This window comes from Mustela lutreola, chromosome 5 (genome assembly GCF_030435805.1).
Source record: "Mustela lutreola isolate mMusLut2 chromosome 5, mMusLut2.pri, whole genome shotgun sequence".
Lineage (NCBI taxonomy): Eukaryota > Metazoa > Chordata > Mammalia > Carnivora > Mustelidae > Mustela > Mustela lutreola.
In genome coordinates this window covers 30,754,139-30,773,958 of record NC_081294.1, presented here as the reverse complement: position 1 = coordinate 30,773,958, position 19,820 = coordinate 30,754,139, and the positions used below count along the sequence as shown (strand labels likewise).

General features: G+C 41.7%; 1 long non-coding RNA gene across 4 annotated transcripts in view; it reads left to right on the top strand.

Annotated features, from left to right (window-relative positions):
- Nucleotides 1-19,820, top strand: part of LOC131831682 (uncharacterized) — a 216,040-nt gene that overhangs the window by 54,200 nt on the left and 142,020 nt on the right. The gene's annotated exons all lie outside the window — the stretch shown is intronic.

The window sequence follows — 19,820 nt, the reverse complement described above, 5'->3', positions numbered from 1 at the left end:
CCTAGAGATAGCTAAGACCTTTATTTATTTTTAAAGACTTTATGTATTTATTTGACACACAGAGATAGATAGAGAGAGAAAGCACAAGCAGAGGGACCAGCAGAGGGAGAGGGAGAAGCAGACTCCCCACAGAGCAGGGAGCTTGATGCGGGGCTCGATTCGAGGACCCTGGGATCATGACCTGAGCCGAAGGCAGACATTTAACGGAGTGGATCACTCAAGCGCCCTGGCTAAGACCTTTTGAGTGGAGGCAGAAGAAGCATCTAGTGGCTTTCCCGAGTCTTTGGGAATATTGAAAATTAAAAGTCAATTCTTGAAGGTCATGTTTAAGGGTTGAATGAGAGTAAGAGTGGCGTCCATTTTGGTCACACCTTTTATTTCTGCACATATGATCATGATTATTATGGCCCATGTGTTCTATCAAGAAGCTCATGAATTGTGCAGAAATGACTTGGTGAAAAGGCACACGTGAGAAATGGAAATGGGAACCAGGACCCCCATCTCCAGCCCTCAGCTGCTGATTCTTCTACAAAGAATGTTGTCAGAAGAGAAGGCAGGGAAACTGGTTATGTTAAAATTATGCTTTATCTTTTCAGTTATTACAGTACTACCAAGCATCTGGTATAGAAGAAATGATACTTTGTGGGTCTTATCAGGTAATTGAAGGAAATAAGGGGGTCTTAAGATGCAAAAGACGTGAGAAAGCACCTAATTGCCTTCGCACATGCTGTTCCTTCTGCCTGGAATGCCGCTCTGCCAGGTTCACTCTTCCCTTCCCTTCCTCTTCCATGAAGAAGCCAGCCTTGGTCTCTCAAGTCCATACATACCCCTCTTGTGTGATCTCCTAGTCTTTCTCGCTTTTACAATATATACTTTATTGTATTTTGTTTGAAACTGCTTTGCCCAGCACTGCCCTCTATTGCCCCAAACTCTTTCAGCATAAAGACACTTTCTATATTACATGTTTTTCCTATAGCTTAGCACACAATAGGCCTACATCCCATATGTGTTAATAAACAAGACTAAAATTCTTTTTCTCCATGAAAGAAGGCAACACATGAAAGGTTGTAACAGTATAGCTGAGAAGAGTGTATTCGTTTTCTGCAGCTGTTGTAACAAATTACCACACCTGGGTAATTTCTGGAAGCCAGAAGTCTGAGGTCAGCATCACTAGGTGGAAATCCAGGTGTCCGCAGGGCTGTGTTTCTTTTGGAAGCTGTAGGGAAGAATCTTTGGTAGCTTTTCCCAGGTTCTGGTGACTACCACATCCCTTGGATTATGGCTACATCACTCCACTCTTCATCTCTCCCAAACCCTATCTGCTCCTTCCTGCTGCTTCTTCCTCCCTGGGTGGATCACATCTGCCTCTGCTTCTCTGTAAGGATACATGTGATAGTATTTAGGGCCCACCCAAATAATATAAGACAATATCCTCATCCGGAAGATTCTCACCTTAATCATACCTGCAGAATTTTTGCCATATAAAATGACATTTACAGGTTGCAGGGATTAAGAAATGGATATATTTGAGTGGGGTGTGTTTTAATCGGCCTCAGGAGGCTTAGAGAGAAAATTGTTTTTATGATGTTAAAGGAACTAGTGAGAAGTAATTTAATGAAGTTAATATAATAATTTAATGACGTTAATATAATATAATGAAGTTAATATAATATAATATATAATGAAGTAATATAATGAAGTTAATATTATATTAATAATATAATATAACTTAATGAAGTTAATATAATATAGAATGAGCAAAATCTTTGAAAATGAGGAAGTTGGTAAAGAGGAAATAAAAGAGGAGTTATTATTAAAAAAAAAAAAAAAAAAGGAACCAAGATTTTTAATTGATGGTCTAGAAAGGCAGATTCTGTAGCCCAGTAGTTAAAGAGCACAGATACTGGGACTCAACAGCCTGGTTAGACTCTGGCTCTACCATTTCCTCGTGTGTGATCTGGAATAAATTATTCACCTTCTGTGTGCCTTAGTGTCCTCATCTATAAAATAGGAATAAAGTTGTACTTACTTCTTATGGTTGTTGTAAACAATTAAAAGACTGAATATATTTAGAGCATTTGGAAGTGTTCAGTATTATATTTTTAAGGAAATGAGAAATCTACGAGAAGAAGTATGAATTTAGAATAAAACAGAAAGGAGAAACGTGTAGAAGATATACATTGATAAGAAAAAGAGAACTTCAAAATGATTGACCAAGAAGAGTAAAAAAAAAAAAAAAAGCACAAATGATGTAAGATGAAAGATATTTTTTAAAAGCAAATTAAAAACATTTGCAACCACAAGTTTGAAGGGAAAATAGGGTAAATATGTTGCATATCAGAAAAGGCCAAGACTATAATTGAGGACATCAGGCAAATTGCAGAAAGCAGAAAAAAATAATGTTCCAAGCCAAACAGCTCTTCCTTCCTTTATATATTTATGTGGTTGGTAGTGTTCTCAGATCCTCTATGCCTATGCTGATTTTTTTGCCTTATTATTCTATTAATTGCTGATGGAAGATTGCTGAAATCTGTGGAATTGTCAATTCTTCTCTTTATTTTTCTTTAAATATTTTGTGTATTTATTTGAGAGAGAGAGAGCATGAGCGGGATGAGGGGCAGAGAGAGAAGCAGACTCCGCACTGAGCAGGGAGCCAGATGTCAGACTTGATCCTGAGACTCTGAGTCATGACCTGAGTCAAAGGCAGACACTTAACTGACTGAGCCACCTAGGTGCCCCTCAAATTTCACTTTAATGCTGTTTTTACCTCATGTACTTTTATTAGTTGTATACACATTTATGATTGTCTTCCTCAATGAACCGACCCTTTGATTATAATGAAATATTCCCTTTTATCTCTGATAACACTTTTTGTCTCAAGTTTTTAGTTTCCTAGGATTCCACTTAAAAAGTACCACAAACTTGGTGGTTTTAAACAATAGAAATTTATTCTCCCTTAGTCCTAGAAGCTCAAAGTCCAAAATCCAAGTATTGGTAGGGCCATTCTTCCTCTGAAAGCTCTAGGCAAGAATCCTTCTTTTCCTCTTCCAGCTTCTGTGTGTTGCCTTTGACACTTGGTGTGGCGGAGCTTGTGGATGTTATCAATCCAACGTCTGCATCTGTCATCACGTGCCTTCCTTTCTCCATATATCTCTGGGTCTAAGTTTCTCTCTCTCTCTCTCTTTTTTAAGATTTTACTTATTTATTTGACAGATAGAGATCAAGAGTAGGCAGAGAGGAGGAAGCAGGCTCCCTACTGAGCAGAGAGCCCAATGTGGGGCTCGGTCCCAGGATGACCTGTGCCAAAGACAGAGTCTGTAACCCACTGGGCCACCGAGGCGCCTCTAAGTTTCTCTCTTTTTAGAAGGACGTTGATTTTTGGATTAGAGTCCATTCTAATCCACTATAACCTTATCTCAACTTGATTACATCATTAAGGACCCTATTTCCAAATAAGGTCACATTCACAGGTGCCAAGGGTTAGGACTTCAACATCTTTTTGGAAAACACAATTCAACCTTGAAATCTATTTTGTCTGATATTCATATAGCCACTGCAGCCTTCTTATCTCTATTTGCATTGTATATATCTATATTTTCCAATTCGTTTGCTTTGAGCCTATTTGTGTCTTCAGATTTAAAGTGTTTCACCTATAAACAGGAGTTTTTAAAATCCATTCTGAAAATCTGACAGTCGATAAAATTTTTAATCAATTAATATTTAGTGTAATTATTTGTTTGGGTAGATTTATCACTTTATTTATTTATTTTTTTACCTGTCTCCTCTATTTTTTAGCCAGATTCTTCATTCATTGCCTTAGAAATTATTTGGATATTTTAAATTCTATTTAAATTTTCTTTTTGACCCTTACCTATTCTTTATAGGTAAAGAATAGGTATTTTCATTTTTTTCCTTAGTAGTTAACCAGATATTATGGTATATATGCCTAACTTTTCACAGTCAACATGATAATGGTTTGTGTAAAATGTGGAAAACCTGTGAATACATAGAGCCATATCCACCCCTGCCGTGTCCTTTGTGTCCTAGAGTTGTTACGTAGATTACATATACCTATATACATATACATTTATACATATACAAATTATAAATCCTGTAAGTCTATGTCATAGTTTTTGCTCTAAACAGATTTATTTTAAAAATTAAGAGAAAAAACAAAAAAGATTTTTTTGCAATTTCTTAGGGGGTGTGTGTGTGTAGGCATTTTAAACCATTTCTTATGCTCTTCATTCTTTTCTGAGGATCCATATTTCCATCTAGCATCTTTTCCCTTTGGCTTAAGGAACTTCTCTTGGCATTTCTTTCTTTCTTTCTTTCTTTTTTTTTTTTTACGATTTTATTTGTTTATTTGAGAGAGAGAGAGAGAGCATGAGAGGAGAGAGGTCAGCGGGAGAAGCAAACTCTCTGCCGAGCAGGGAGCCCCATGTGGGACTCCATCCCAGGACTCCAGGGTCATGACCTGAGCAGAAGGCAATCGCTTAACCAACTGAGCTACCCAGGCACCCCTCTGTTAGCATTTCTTATAGTGCAGATCTGCTGGCAACAAAGTCTCTTAGTTCTCTTTTATCTAAAATTGTTTTTATTCGGCTTTCATCTTTGAAGGATATTTTTGCCGGATAAGATATTCTGGGTTGATAGTCCCCCCAACAATCAGCACTTTAAAGATATTATTTCATTCTCTTCTGGCCTTCTTAGACCAGATTCATTTCTTAATTCATTTAAAAAAAATATTTTATTTATTTATTTGACAGAGACAGAGACAGCAAGAGAGTGAACACAAGCAGGAGGAGTGGGAGAGGAAGAAGTAAGCTTCCTGCTGAGCAGGGAGCCCGATGTGGGGCTAGATCCCAGGACCCTGGGATCGTGACCTGAGCTGAAGGCAGACACTTAATGACTGAGTCACCCAGGAGCCCCCTTAATTCATTTCTTTCTTTCTTTTTTCTTTTTTTTTTTTTTTTTTAAGATCTTATTTATTTATTTGACAGATGGAGATCACAGAGAAGCAGGCAGAGAGAGAGGAGGAAGCAGGTTCCCTGCTGAGCAGAGAGCCCGATGCAGTGCTCCATCCCAGGACTCTGGGATCATGACCTGAGCCAAAGGCAGAGGCTTTAACCCATTGAACCACCCAGGCGCCCCCTTCATTCATTTCTTAATTGAATTTCATCTGAAATGTGTGTGTATGTAATGTGTCATTTTTTTTTCTCTTTCAAGCTTTGTCCTTTATCTTTGGCTCAGCAGTTTAACTATCATGCATTTAAATGTTAGTCTTCATATCTATTCTAATTGGTGTTGACAAAACATCTTGAGTCTGTAAATTTCTGGTTTTCAACAAACTTGGAAAACTTTTGTCCATGATTCCTTCAAATACTTTTTCAGCCCTATGCTTTCTCTTTTCTTCTTGTGAGGCTACCTGTGTGTTATTATCTGAGAGGTCCCTTGTTCATTATTTTCCAATCTTTTTTCTCTTTGTTTGTGTATTTAGATAATTTCACTGATTTTATTTTCAAGTTTATATCTCCGTTTGGTTATTGAGTTCATCTGGTAGTTTTTAAATTTCAGATGTTGTATTTTTTAGCTCTAGAATTTCCACTTATTTTTTTTTATTGTTTAAATATTTCTGCTAAGTTGCTCTATGTTTTCATTCATTAAGGGCATATTCTGCTTTTCCTTATCAAGGATAATTTAAAAAGCTGGTTATCTGTTAGTTTCAATGTCTGGTTTGCTTGGGGTCAGATATGGTTCATTTTCTTTTCTCTTGAGAATGGGCTACGTTTTCTTGATTCTTCATATGTCAAGTTATTTTGGAAAGTATCATGAATATTATGAATATGAAATTATAAAGATTTGGGTTTCTATTATTTTTTTCTAATATGTGTTGTTTTCTTTGCATTAGCAAGCAGTTTTCCCAGCTAGGCTTGAACTGCAAACTCTTTTTCTTTAGGCAGCAGCTCTGTTCTTGGCTTAAGTCATTTGCTTCAGCTACGCTGCTTTATTTTGCCCCATGCATCCATGGTTCAGAGGTCAGTGGGAGATGTGGGTGGATAAAATTTAGGGAACATTTCTCTGTGTCCTCTCTCTTTCCTTCCAGGATCTCCCCATTAAGCTCAGTAACAGTTCCCCAGCTTCACTTTTCTGATTCTGCTAACCAGAAAGATGATGAGTTTTTCCATCAGTGCCCTCACCATTAGGCTGCCAAATGCCAAATGGACCACATTCATCTTGACTAAAAGCAGGAGAACTGGGGACCCATCTCCTAGCATTTCCTCTCCTCCAAGCATTTACTCCCCACCACAGTCTTTCTGCTTCTGTTCACTCTCCAGTGACTTCAGCTACTTGCCTTTGTATTTCATGTGGGTTTTATCATTGTTTCCAGAAGGGAAAGAGCATCCTCTGGTAAGGACTTAGCCATTCATTACCGGAAGCTGGAAACCCTTTTGACTGCAGTATTGTTTCTAACCATAAAGAGCTGGGAACAGCTTGACTTCAAGTCCACCAACAAAGCTGTTATCTTGTAATCTTCTGGAATCCTATGTAGCCATTAAAAAGAATAAGCTCAATCTAACTACTAAAAAGGACAGATCTCCAGGACATACTCCTAGGGTGAAAAGCAAGTTTCCAAACTGTTTGTATAGTCTATGTCGAGGGTGCTGTGTTGTGCCTCCCAGGGTCTCCTTTGAGGATCAGTGTGCTCTTTTGGCCAGCTGCCAAGGGCACGGGCTGCTGAAGGATCACAGTGGGATCCCTCCTTAGGAATATCCCTCAGCTGAAGGGAGTCATGCTTTCTGAAATACATGCCCTCCTCAGGAACATCTCTCACCCAATGGCTGGTTAATGTGAGGGTACACTTCGCCTCCATGGGGTCAACTCCAAAGGCCTATCCCAGTTCCAGAGTCCCCCATGAGATCAGCGGAGATATCCCTCCCTCCCTCCCTCCCTGCAGGTGTTGTTCCAATGATTCATTCCCCCACTCCCCACCCCACCCCCCAACTAAATCTCCTGCATGGGAATCTCCATCTCAGAATTTATTTTCTGGGGAACCTAGGGCCGTCCAATACCTTTGGGGTAAACAAGCACAAACAGCACGTAGTTCTGTAAGTTTGTACATATATAAAGGCAGGGGGGAAAATCTGAAAGAGTATAGGTGAAAACGACAATAGCAATTACCTTCAGGGAGGATCTAGGATGGGGGGAGGACATTCAAGAGATACTTTATTTATGTGTGTTGTTTGAATGTGTTACAACTCATGTGTGGGGTGTGTGTGTGTGTGTGTGTGTGTGTGTGTGTGTATCTCTTTGTGGAATTAAAAACAAATATAATTATGAAAACCAAAAGATAACCCTTCATTTATGACATTATCCCAAATCCTTCCAAACCTGGTCTCTAGGGCCATGTCCCCAACTGCTTATCGTACTCTTCTACTTAGATATCCCGCAGAACCCTCACATTCATGTCCCCCCCAAAAAACTCTACCATCTCCTCTTTCCAGTTTCTTTCTCCCTGTATTTTCTGTCTCAGTGAATGAGGGCATCCCTTTCTTACCTAACCACACAAACAAGGACTATGGAAGTCATTTTTGGCTATTCTTTCCACCTCACTACTTCCAATCCACATTCACTCCCTGTCAATTCTATGTCCTTAGTATTTCTCGGACCCCTTCAGTTCTAGTTCAGGTTATCATCCACTTTTGCTTGGAGCCTTCTTTCAGCATCCTGGCTTTCCTCTTTGGACCCCGTCTTGCTCCTCTTCCAGCCGTTCTCGACGTTCCAGCAAGGGCAGTATTTCTAAAACATCGAGCTGTTCCAATTGGACAGAGTAGGAGTCTGCAAGAAACCATGCATACTCTTCCAGTTGCCACCCAACCCATTTTACAATCATTTCCACATTGGGCCTAAGAGGCAGCTGGAAGCCTGGAAAGAAAAATGAAATGCCCCACCTTGGCCTAGGAGACACAGAGAACACCATCTGGGCTAATGGGTCATTTCTAGTAACAACCATTCTTCGAGATTCCACTGAACCCTGTAGATTCCACTACGTCCATGGATTAACTAGAAGGGGTTTAAAAAGAGAGTGGTAATGACTAGAGGAATGGGAGAAAGAGGCATGGAGAGAAGATAAGGGGACACATACTTCTATGTATCACTTTGTCAGCCTGACAATGAGCTAGGTTATGTCTTTAAATGGAGGTAGAAGCTGAGAACTCTTGTCTTAGAGGCGGGGTGGGGAGGATGACCCTAAACCACATGGGTCAGCTCCCCCTACCCCTGCCCTGGTTTTTGGGATGCTTTAATGCTGTTAAAAAAGCAAATTTGGTTTTTTTGAATGGCAGAATAGTGACCTTAAAAAAACTTTATGAAAATCATTTTGTTATTTTTGACATAATAATAATAAAAATGATAATAACACCAAAAGATTAAAAAATTTCTTTTTCAAGTGAGCTCCTTTTTATCTTAACTCCATATTCTAGGAAAATTTTGAACATATACAAAAGCAGAGAGAACAGTGGGTCCAGCCTCACGTGTGGATCACGCAGGTCCTACCGTTGGCCTCTATCTGGCCATTCTAGGCTGCATTGCCCCCCCTTGTCCTGGTTGTGGAGTTATTATCTCACCTCCAAACCCTCTCGTGTGTTCTCCTTGAGATGCTGGAACTGGAGAGCTTCAAACCTCATTTTGGTTTTGTCAGCTGACTCCCAGCTGGACTCTGCCAGGGGCGGGTGCAGAGGGAGACTGAGGCTGGAGAAGGATGAAGGGACTTGCTTCTTCCTGTTTGCTTCCCACTTGTACCGCCTTGCAGGTTGCTTCTCCCTGGGACAGCAGTGGCTGTCCTTGCCCAGGGTAATGGCAGTAACTAGCTGCAGGTTTTCTAAGTTCACAAGAGTAGCCTCATCAGCCCTAGGAGGCCAGAGAGCACTCTCCAGAGCCAGTCCTGGAACTCAGACTCCAGGGGTCTTCTCAGAGGTCTGTGTGCAGCTGAGTGGGGAGCTTCCTCCAAGCCTCTGGGTCTTGACAATTCCCAACCCTCGCCTTGTTTCTTGACCCGGGGGTAGTAAGCATTGCCTGCAGTTGCTACTTCCAGGGTCCTTTCATGATCCTACTGGTTCTCTTTGCTTGTCCATGAGCTGGTTGATAATTCTTCATTCCCTGTTACAATAAATAGTGTGGTTTCTGTCTCTGTCAAGACTGCTTTTTTCTGAAGTATTTTAAAAGCCGATTCAGATATTAGGACATTTCATCTGTACCGCTTCAGGATGTATCCCCAGCTTAGGAGCATTTTAAAAAATTTACATAACGACAACAGGAATTAACAAATTTAACAAATATCCCGTAATGCCATTGAATGATTAGTTCACATGCACATTTCCTTGATCTTCCTAATGACTTCTGACATCTTCATAAGCATCACTCACAGATGCCCTGGAGATGGAGGGAACAGGAACAAGCCACTTGGGAGGATGGTTACTGTTCCAGGTGAAAATTCCAGAAGAACTAGAAAACTCTTTCAATTTTCACTTGTATTAGGGCTACACCTGGGTGGAAAGGAAGCCTGGGAGAAGACAGACAGACACTTGAGGGGCAGAACAGGGTAGAGGGAGGGCCTGGGAACCAGATAACAGGTTGCAGGTGTGTTGGCCACTGCCTCCTCACCACAGACCTGACTGAAGGACTCGAGTGAAGGAAGTATCTTCAGTTCACAACTTTACCAAGCAAAAAAGGCTGGAAAAGGGGTCTGAGGACAGGGAGCAGAGTGACACACACAAACAGAGTTGAACTGGATGTTTTGTTCAGCTCATTCCATGATAGGAATGCTCCTCCTGGCAGGCTACGCTTGAATGGCTGTACCCTTCCTCCTGACATGAATCTTCATTGCTTTCCCAGTAGAAACATCACCATTTTGCCAAATGAAGTTTTCATAATGAAAGTTGCAATGATTTATTTATCTTCCCAAGATTATCTAAACATAAGAAACTTAATTGGACTTATCTAAACTTTGTCAGTCACCCATAGCCTTGAAGACCTCCTGACTCTGTGTTCAGAACATAGACTAAAATTAACGACAGGGTAGAGATGCCAAAACCCTGATCTCTGGTAGGGGTGAAAGGGAAAGTTGTGGAAAAGGTTTGCACGTACTTTGTAGTCCTGCTGCATTTTACTTCAGTTTTAAGGGAGGAGGGGAGAGGGAACCTGTAGAGCAGGAAGACACGGCAGAGAATTGGCCATTTTCTTAGGAGTACTTGTGATCCTCACGAGCCTCCAGGCACCCTCCACCAACGGTGGAGGGAAAACTTAGGGTACAAAGAAACTGAGGACATTGAAGACATTTGGTGCTGCTCATCGAGGCTAAACCATTAACTACAGTACCATTATTTGCCTATTATCATTTTCTCATCATATCAAATTAGCTGTTACACAGCTTGGTTAGAATAGCGCTGAATATTTCTCTTGACCTTGAAGCCCCAGCTATCTCAGAATGTTATTTCTTGGTTATTTCTAGTGAATTTTACAGGCTCAGTAACTGAGCAAACCTCAACTTTTACAAATCAAGCTGGACCAACTTCTATTTTTAAAGGTTTTATTTTATTTGAGAGAGAGAGTAAGAACATGTGAGGATAGGGAAGGGCAGAGGGAGAGAGAAAGACTCTCAAGCAGACTCTGCACTGAGTGTGGAGTCTGATGTGGGGCTCAATCTCAGGACCATGAGACCATGACCTGAGCTGAAACCAAGAGTCGGATGCCTAACCCACTAAGCCACCCCAGCGCCCCCAAGCTGGACTGTCTTTAATGAACCTATGGAGTTCACCAAAAGACTGGGAAAGATAGAACCAACATTTTAACTTTGGCTCTGCTGTTTTTAGTGATATGATCTCACTAGGTCAAACTCTGTAGGATCTCAGTTTCTTCATCTGTGAAATGGAAACAAGTATGAACACTCGCCTTATTTTCTTATTAGGAATTTGGCAAGAATGAAATGAAATAGAATTCAAAAACTGTAAACAACTACATATCTGGGACGTCTCCTGGGAATTACTTAGCAACTTATGAAAGTCTTAAGATCATTTCTAGTTATGACCTTAGGAAATTCTTCAACCTTGCCTTGCCAAAATTTAGCCCAGGAAGTAATGAGATTAATTTCTTTTCTATCTCTCCCAGAAGAAAGCTGTGGAAGAGAGATACTAAATGGGAAAACCCTTGTACATCCTAGAGTTCTTTCTAAAGCTGCCACTCATTATAGCAGCTGAAAATTCTTCTGATCCTCGTCAGAAGTAACATACACACCATCCAAGGAAACATAACCCTTTAGCTCCAGGAGGCAACCAGTGTCTGCTGCACTTGGTACCTTCTTAGCAGTCTGTGTGAGTTTTTCCATGCACAGGAAAAGCCAGCCTGAGTCCCTCTGCTGTTCTTATATAAGTCTATCTGTTGTTTTAATATCTCCATTGCCCCAAACCCCGTCCTATCAGTTGGAGGTGGGTTTCTGCATGCCCACTGTTCAAACATTCCTTCTCCCCATCTTGATTCTTCATATTCTGCTCTCCTGGCCAGAGTGAGTTCATGTAAACTGACAAGTTTTAGGATTTAACTGGGTCTCGTTCTTTGACTTGAAGGCAGATGGCACTCCAGAGTCTTTTTACGATGGCATGTCCAGATCTGAAAGCCTGATGGAACATCACTTTGTGGCTTCTCAACTTTATAGTATTTGCAGATAAATGACATCCACTGTGTCCTTTAAAAAAGCATTTTAGACAATTGGGCTTGGCTTCTGATGGCCTTCATGGTCAGATTGTTATTGGCTAATGTGTTCTCTGGAAGCAGCACGGAGATACAGCTTTCCCAAATGCACCACCAAAGGGCATGGAAACAGCCAAAAACTCCAGAAAGATTACTCAATTTCACTTTCCAAATTTCAAACAATGCATCTAATGAGTGAAGCTTCATTCAGACCTAAAACCCCAGCTGCCAGAGATAGTGGAAAACAGAGATTTTAGCTTTGCAGTCTTGCCAAATAGCTCTGTCCTCAGCTCTCTGGACTTCTCAGCAGCATTTGGCCTGATTGACAGCATCTTCTTTCTCCAAGCCGTTTTGCTTTGCTTCTGTAATGCAGGATTCTCCTGGATTGCCACCTACCTTTCTGGAACCTCTGTTCTTAATCTCTTTTATGGTTGTTCTTCCTCTGCCCTTCTCTTAAATGATGGTGTTCCTCATATTTTTTATCCCAGGCCCACTTTCTTTTCTCACACTGTATGCTTTTTATTTTTAAAGATGATCTCATTTGCTATCTATCTTCCCAACTTTCCGTGTCTCCAGGTACTCTCTATCTGATGTTAACCACCAAATTTACATTTCCAATACATAGCTGTCTTTTGAGTTTCAAATCCGAACAGCCAACTGCCTACTAAAATTGTGGGCACTAAAGGCAAAGCAAATTCAACGTGTCTGAAAATGAATCTACCCTGTTTTCTCTCAAAATGTATCATTTATCTGTGCTTGCATCATCCGTGGACTAGCCCAACCAGAACCTTCATGTTTAGGGTTCTACTGTTTACCTGGTGGCTGGTTTCCAAAAGACAAGAAGCAGAAACCTCCCGATCAGTTAAGAGTGGCATCTGTAACTGGCGCATTGTAACTTCTGCTGATTCTGTTGCTCAAACTAGTTAGAGCTCACGCAGATTCAATATGGCAGAAAAAGGGATGACCTCATGATAGGGGAGTGGCAAGTTCATATTGCAAAAAAAGTGCGAGGCATGGGAGGTATCATTGTGACTATCTTTGGGAAAGATAATCTTCCATGCTGCCAAGATCAGAAATCAAATTCAGACTCCACTAACTGCAAACCCAGAGCACTTAACCGTGACCTATATTTTTTCTTCGTGTGTTCAAAAAACACTCCTTCCACTTCTGGAAAATAACTAAAATCAAGGAATATTGGTTCTTCTCCATCACTAGCTAATGGCTCATTCCTTTCTTTGTTCACCATCTTTCACCTTCTACAATATGCCCATGCATTGTTCAAGGGCATACGGGGATGATGAGAATGAACAAGTCCTTGGGGCTGGAGTCCGCCCTCCACCCGTGGCACAAGTACTTTCATTCTGAATCAACAGACTCAGAATCAGTTGTTTTTAAGGGCAAGGGATAATCCATTTTTGATTCTAAGAGAGGTGAAAATGAAGCTCTGTAGGGAGGGAGAGGTCTGCGCAGAGTTTAACATTGAAGCTTGACCCAAAGTTTATAACATTACAAAATATTTAGATCTCTTGGTGTGGCATGTATACGGGGGAGACTGTACATTTTAAATATTTACAGCTGATAAACATTTTTCATTATAGGACAGTACTTGACACATAGCGACTTTTAGGGGAAAATGCTTGAATTCGGCATGCAAGTGCATTGATTTTACCTTCTGTCCTAGGGTTAAGCTGCATCACTGGCTAAGTGGCCAACACTTGGTAGGCCAGTGGCCAAAACAATCAATTGGGTCACTGTGCCATCCAGTGCCCTCATTAAGACGATTGAAACAAGAACAACCAAATCAGATTGACTCTATGGGAATCTAATCAATTGTTCCACAATCAGATATAACATCTCTCCAATCAAATTAATTTTATTTTATTTAGTTTAGGGAAGCGACATAGGTACAATGTTCATGGGTGCCTGTTCTTTCCTCATACATAATATGACATAATATTAGTATTTGTAGGGATTCTAGAGACATCTGGTTCTCTACTGTGGGAAAAAAGGATAAGCAGTTCCCTAAAGCACTAGGTAAATGTGGGGTGTGTCTCCGGAGTGCTCCGTGTATCTTCAAATTGGGAGGGGAATACATTTATACGTTTAAACAAGTACAAAAATATCATGGGGTGTGTATTAGGGTGGACTAGATTGTGTTCTGCTAACAAAAAATGTCCAATCTCCGTGATTTAAGACAAGTTTATTTCTCACTCATGCAACATGTCCATGAGGGTCAGCTGAAGCCTGTGTTCCATGTTGTTCTCATCCCGGAATCCAGACTGATGGAAGACGTTCTCTGTAGAACTTTGTCTGTTGTCTTAGTGGAGGGAAAGACATTGGGTAAATCATGAGCTAGATCATCATATACTCACCTAGTAAGGGCACCTATCATTTCCACTCAAACACGTCATTGGCCAAAGAAGGTAATATAGACCTACCTATTATCAAAGAGGGTCAGAGAAGTGCAGCTCTACTGTGTGCCCAGGAGAATCAGAAATATTTGGTGAACAATATTAATGTCTACCACAGAATGGGGTGCAAATCTCATATAAACTTAGGATGAAACCTAAGACTTTGAAGAAGTTTCTTGAAACATATGTGCACCCGCTAAAATGATTAAATACGAGAATCCTAGAGAAAGACGTGTGCTTGCCTGAAATGTCTTATTTTATCTTAAAATATGTGTATATACATTTATAAAAGTATAATATATAGCAAATACACACACACACATATAAAATATATAAGTGTATATTCCTTCCCTTATCTTTTTATGTCAGTCTAAGGGGATTTCTATAAGAGTAAGTTCATTGATTTGATTTTCTTATTGCCTAATATCTCTAAGTGTCTGGTCCTTATGAGAATCTGAAGCCACTGGCAAAGCAATCTAAGTGAAAAAAATCTGTCGAGATGTTTTACAATTCTTTCACGGTTGTCTCTTTCATGGAATATTTGGAAGCAATTTGCAAATGCAAGTGACTTGCATTTTTTAAATATTTCCAAAGTTTTTACTTAGCTTTCCAGCATTCACTGTCTATCTTAAAATATTTCAAACACACAGAGAATCCATTCTTGCATATTCACTGCCACCTAATCAGGACAGTTTTCACGCAGCTCTATTTCTTTTGTAATCATAATCTCCACATTTAAATAATATTTCATTGAAACACATAATTGAAATAAGTACAGAAGCACACCCAGACTTGGGAATGGTACAAGTCAGGTGGCAGTAACAGAAATAAAAGGGTGTGCGAGAGAGGACGCAGGCCCCTAGCCTCCACCATTCCAGTGCAGCAGATAATACATGTCAAATAACGAACGGAGAGTACCGGCTGGGGATCTAGGCAAGTGGTTGGTTAAAAGAACTTGTATTAAACTCTGGTGGAAAAGTTAAGGAGCACTGTCCAGGATCCTCATATTGCAAATAATGATCCTAAAGCCCAGAGTCTGTGAACTACTTAAATTCATTCATTCATTCACTGATTTATTAGTTCATTTATTCATCAGTCTACTTGGAGGTAGTCAAGGATAGTGGAGAAGAGCATGGAGGCTGGCACCAGATTGTGTGGGTCTGAATTCCAGTTTTGCTCTCTGTGTCCCGTGGCCAGTTTTTCCGACTGTAACATGGGAAGATCAGGACCTACCTAATGGGGTTGTTGAGAAGATTGAATGAAATAATGAGTTAAGTTATGTAAATGTTAACTTATGATAAACTTCATTTGATGAATCTTTGCTGGCCAAATATCATGTGCCCAATATTGCCTTAGCTGATGGAGAAAGGAAGGTGAACAATAAATAGCACAGCTACCTCTCTTGTGCTGTGTTATAGCCTAATTCGAGAAGGCAATGTTACGTGATTGGCTTCACATTTATCAGGTACAATTTGCTTACATTCTGTGAAGAAGGAGAGGGTGGTAGGAACTAGCCTTTCCTTTCTATATCCTCAGAGATCAGTAGAGTCTGGCACATACTAAGTGCTCAAGAAACTATTTCTGGAACAAACAGAACATTCTGTTTTTATATATATATATATACATACATATATAAAATACATATTTATATTTATATAAGTATATGAATTTATATTTATATAAGTATATGAATTATATTTATATACTTATGAATGAATGTATTATAAATATATGAATTATATTTATATACTTATATAAATATATATGAATGTTTTATTATATATGATAAATATAATGTATAAATATGTATTTTATATATTATAGATATACTTATATAAATATAATATATGTAATTAATAGATACATAATTTATATATTTATATACTTATATGTTTGTATATAAGTATATTATATGTATTATATATATGTATATATAAATAAATATATTACTTATCCTCCCCCCACTAATTAATACCCATTTCGAGGATTTGTCAGCATTCTGCTGCTTGTTAGAGACTGGGGTTCCCGGCACGGGGAGAGACCAGCACTGCTTGCTAGTCACTCCTTCACTCCTCCTCTTTCCTCTTTTACACATTTAGTAAAACTAAAATCCTCTGGTTTCTAGTGCTTCTAGTTCACTAAGATGCCTTCCGTGGGCAGCTTTTCTAACATGTGAACTTAGATTGCTAGATTCAGAATTTTGACTTCTGTGTGATAATAATCAGCACTTCTCTATTTGCCGATTTAGGAAAAATGCCAAGAGAATACCATTATACATTTCAGCCACTATTTTTATATGCTTCAAAGTGAGTTTCTTTATCGGTAGAAGTTGAATTTTTGAACTTTATGTATCTTTTGATACTTAAAGGGATAGTAAGGGATGTTACTGAATGCTAAGTCAGTGCTAAAAGTGAAATGTTTTATTGCTCCCCAAACCTAGCTTAACAGACCCACCACCAGCAGATCTCTGAGGTCTTCTCCAGGTTTGATAACAAATGCATGCAGGAAAACCTGGGCCCTGGAGACCCCCTGGGGGACAGGGGCGGGGATGCAGCATTTGGGTGGGAGCTCGGTTTTTAGCTATAAAGATGAAACAGAATATTTAAAACAGTTTAGCTAGAACTTTCTTCAAGGTAAATTTCATGCTTCCCTGACCTCTAGAATGTTCTGGAAAGCAGTGTGTCCAGTTTAGCGTAACTGACTACAGCAAAAGAAATCTCCTCCATGGCAGTTGTAGAGAGTGAGCAGCCCTGAATTGTTTCTGTTTGCTCTTATTTCTGCCACCTGTAACAGTTTCTCAGCTATGTAAGTTGCACACGGCTGATGAGGGCCAAATGTATTTCCACTGCTACCTATATAGTGGCCCCATGGTCTGCTAAGTGTGAGGGCACTTACAGTGACCCTGGGGCGAATGATATTTGCCATGTACGGTGCCCAGTGTCCTGTGGGCACCCCCTGGGGTAGGTGTCTGGCACTACTGGGCTATTGGTTGTTGACAATTAACATAGATAATTAAGCCTTCCGAAGTCCTTGTGGCTAGTTTACAGAGTCTTCTCCTGTCCTCTCAGAGTCTGCACTACTTCTCTCCTCTCCTGGACTCATTCTCCGTATTCGTCTTCCTCCCCCTTCCCTCCTCCACTTCTCATTGCCTCCCCCACTCCCTCTCCCTCTCTTGCTTCTCCCTCTCTCCTTCCACCCATCACCCTCCTCTTCCTCCCTCTTTCTTCCACCTTGTCCCAGTTTGCCAAACCTCGCTCCTCTTTCCCCATCCGCAGAAAGCTGTGTACGTGGCTTGTCGTTTTGGTCTGCAGAGGCCCCACAGATCGAGACACAGTTTCCTTGAGGGGTGTTGCAACCTGCCAACTCTCCAGCCTTCAGATCTGGAGATAGAGCGAGGCATGTTTAAGGAGAGCAGATAAGAAGAAAGAATCACCAACGAGCCATCAGTCAACCCTGGACAGCTTGCGGGGGAGCTCTCGCAGAGAGCACCCCGCCGAAATGCTGTACAGAAGCCCGAGGAGGCTGTGCAGTTCCCAGCCGGCATCCCAGACCCTAGGGCAGACGGCAAGACGATCAGAGAAGGTTGACTTAAACTGAGCAAAAGTAAAAACACAATATTGGATCTGGGAAGAGTTGATGATAGCTCAACTAAGAATTACAAAGTGGGCTTGAGACTTCCTGTGGGAGCCCTGGGTTGGCCCGTGTTCCCACTCCGTGGACACTGTGCCAGCACACACATCTCCTTTTCATTTGTCAGCACTCTGCTTCTTGTTAGAGACCAGGATTCCCGGCAGTGGGAGAGACGGGGCGCTGCTTGCTAGGCGGGTCTCGCGCTCCCGCCGCGGCTCTGCACACATGCTTTGGAGGAGCTGCTGGTTGTCCCAGCTACCTCGGCAGGGGCTGGCTGTGTTGCAGGAGCAGGTGGTGCCTGAGGACAAGCCCTTGTCTTTCCTCAAGGCAGTTCCCCTACGTTGCCTCCCTCCCCACCCCCCATCCCCCATATCCTTTGTTTTGCACCATTTCCTTTCTCCCTGAGCTTGGCTGGGCCACCAGCCCCCTTCGCAGAAGCAAAGAGTTATGCCTGCAGGAGAGAGGTCCTGGGGGGCCGGCTGGTAGGGGACATGAAGGAGCCTCCCGGGGTGCTGGGAATGTTCTCTGTTTTGGTCTGAGTGCAAGTTGTGTGAGCTATATGCCTATGTAATCACTCATCCATCTATGCATTTAAGATTGTGTACTTTGCTGTGTGGAAGTTATACCATAAACAGAGAGAGAGAGAGAATCTGGAATTGGCAGATCTGGGTTTGAATCCATTTAGGGTTGTGTGACCTCTGGCTCTCGCCAAGCCTCCGTTCACCCCGTAAGCAAGGGTAGCGTGCACGACACGAAATGAAATGCATTCACGGTGCATCTAGTGCTGGGTGCAGGGTTAGTGGTCCAGGACGTGCAAATATCACCATTGTTGTCCAAGAAAATTATTCTCCAAACATGGGAACAGATGCAAATGTTTTTGAGTTAACGTCTCTCCACACCTTGGAGCATCTGGACCGCGTGTTCCAAGGTCTTAACTCAAAGGTGGGACTAACAGTGGGAATTTGAGGCACTGAAGCGGCCTAACAGAAGAAAACCACTGGGCAAGGAGCCTTTCAAGCGTGCTCCTTACATTGCCCCAGCCGGGCGGCCCCAGTCCGTCACCTGGCCGGCCCACACAGGCCTCACCTGCGTCTCACACCCGTTCCAGCCACGTGTCTTGAATCCTGCAGGCAAATTCTGATTAATTCATTTTTGGCAAATAAACTCTGCTCGTACGCAAAATGTGAACTTTTGATCCGTGCGCCCTGACACCAAGGCTGAGAAACGCAGCTATGACTAATGGCATTATTTCAGCTCGGCCCCAGAAAACCGGAGCCTTCCTGATTCTTTTTCTGCCCTCATTAAAGACCAGGAAATGGAGGAGACCCGTGGTATTTATTACTGACCCCTCCTCTGCTCGGAAGTCCTTAGAAATCCATAGAAGTCCGGAGTGTGGGAGCCACGTGAAGTCTTTAGGGCTGGTGGAGTGAAAACCCCTCGCTCTCCACTAGAAGCAGGAGAAGTAACTCACACAGGGTTCATTCATCTTCAACAAGAACTCGGTCAGTGACTGTGTGCCAGGATTTGTGGTAGATGCTGGATGACATAAGCTGGCATGGAAAATTTCTTCTAGCTCCTTTCCAGAGTTCTCCTGAGCCAGGCTGTCACTCCGATCGGTCCTGCCGGCTACGCATCGATGCTTTGGTAGAACAATGGTCTAGACTCAATGCCGAGTAAAATCGTCTAGGGAGAAGCAGAGGTGCCGGGAGCTGGTGCCACAAACCACACAGGCTACTATGCAGGTAAGAGCCTGAGCCCTGAGCTGGCTGGGGGCGGGGCCCCGGGGGTGGGTTCCGTCTTCATCGTTGCTTCCCTGCCTGCGTCTTAGGATTTCCTCTGGCACACAGAGCTCTGGGGGTGCATCTCCTCTGTTTCCTGACTTCCTGAGTTTTTGGCTGCTCTGGGTCATCATTCCATTCTGGATTCAACCCCTTGAATATGCCAGAAAGAGAAATGGAAGACATGAGCGCACCGGCCCTGGTCTCCAAACTCCCTCTACCTAGGCCCTGAAGCACGGGCTATGGGGGCAGTAAA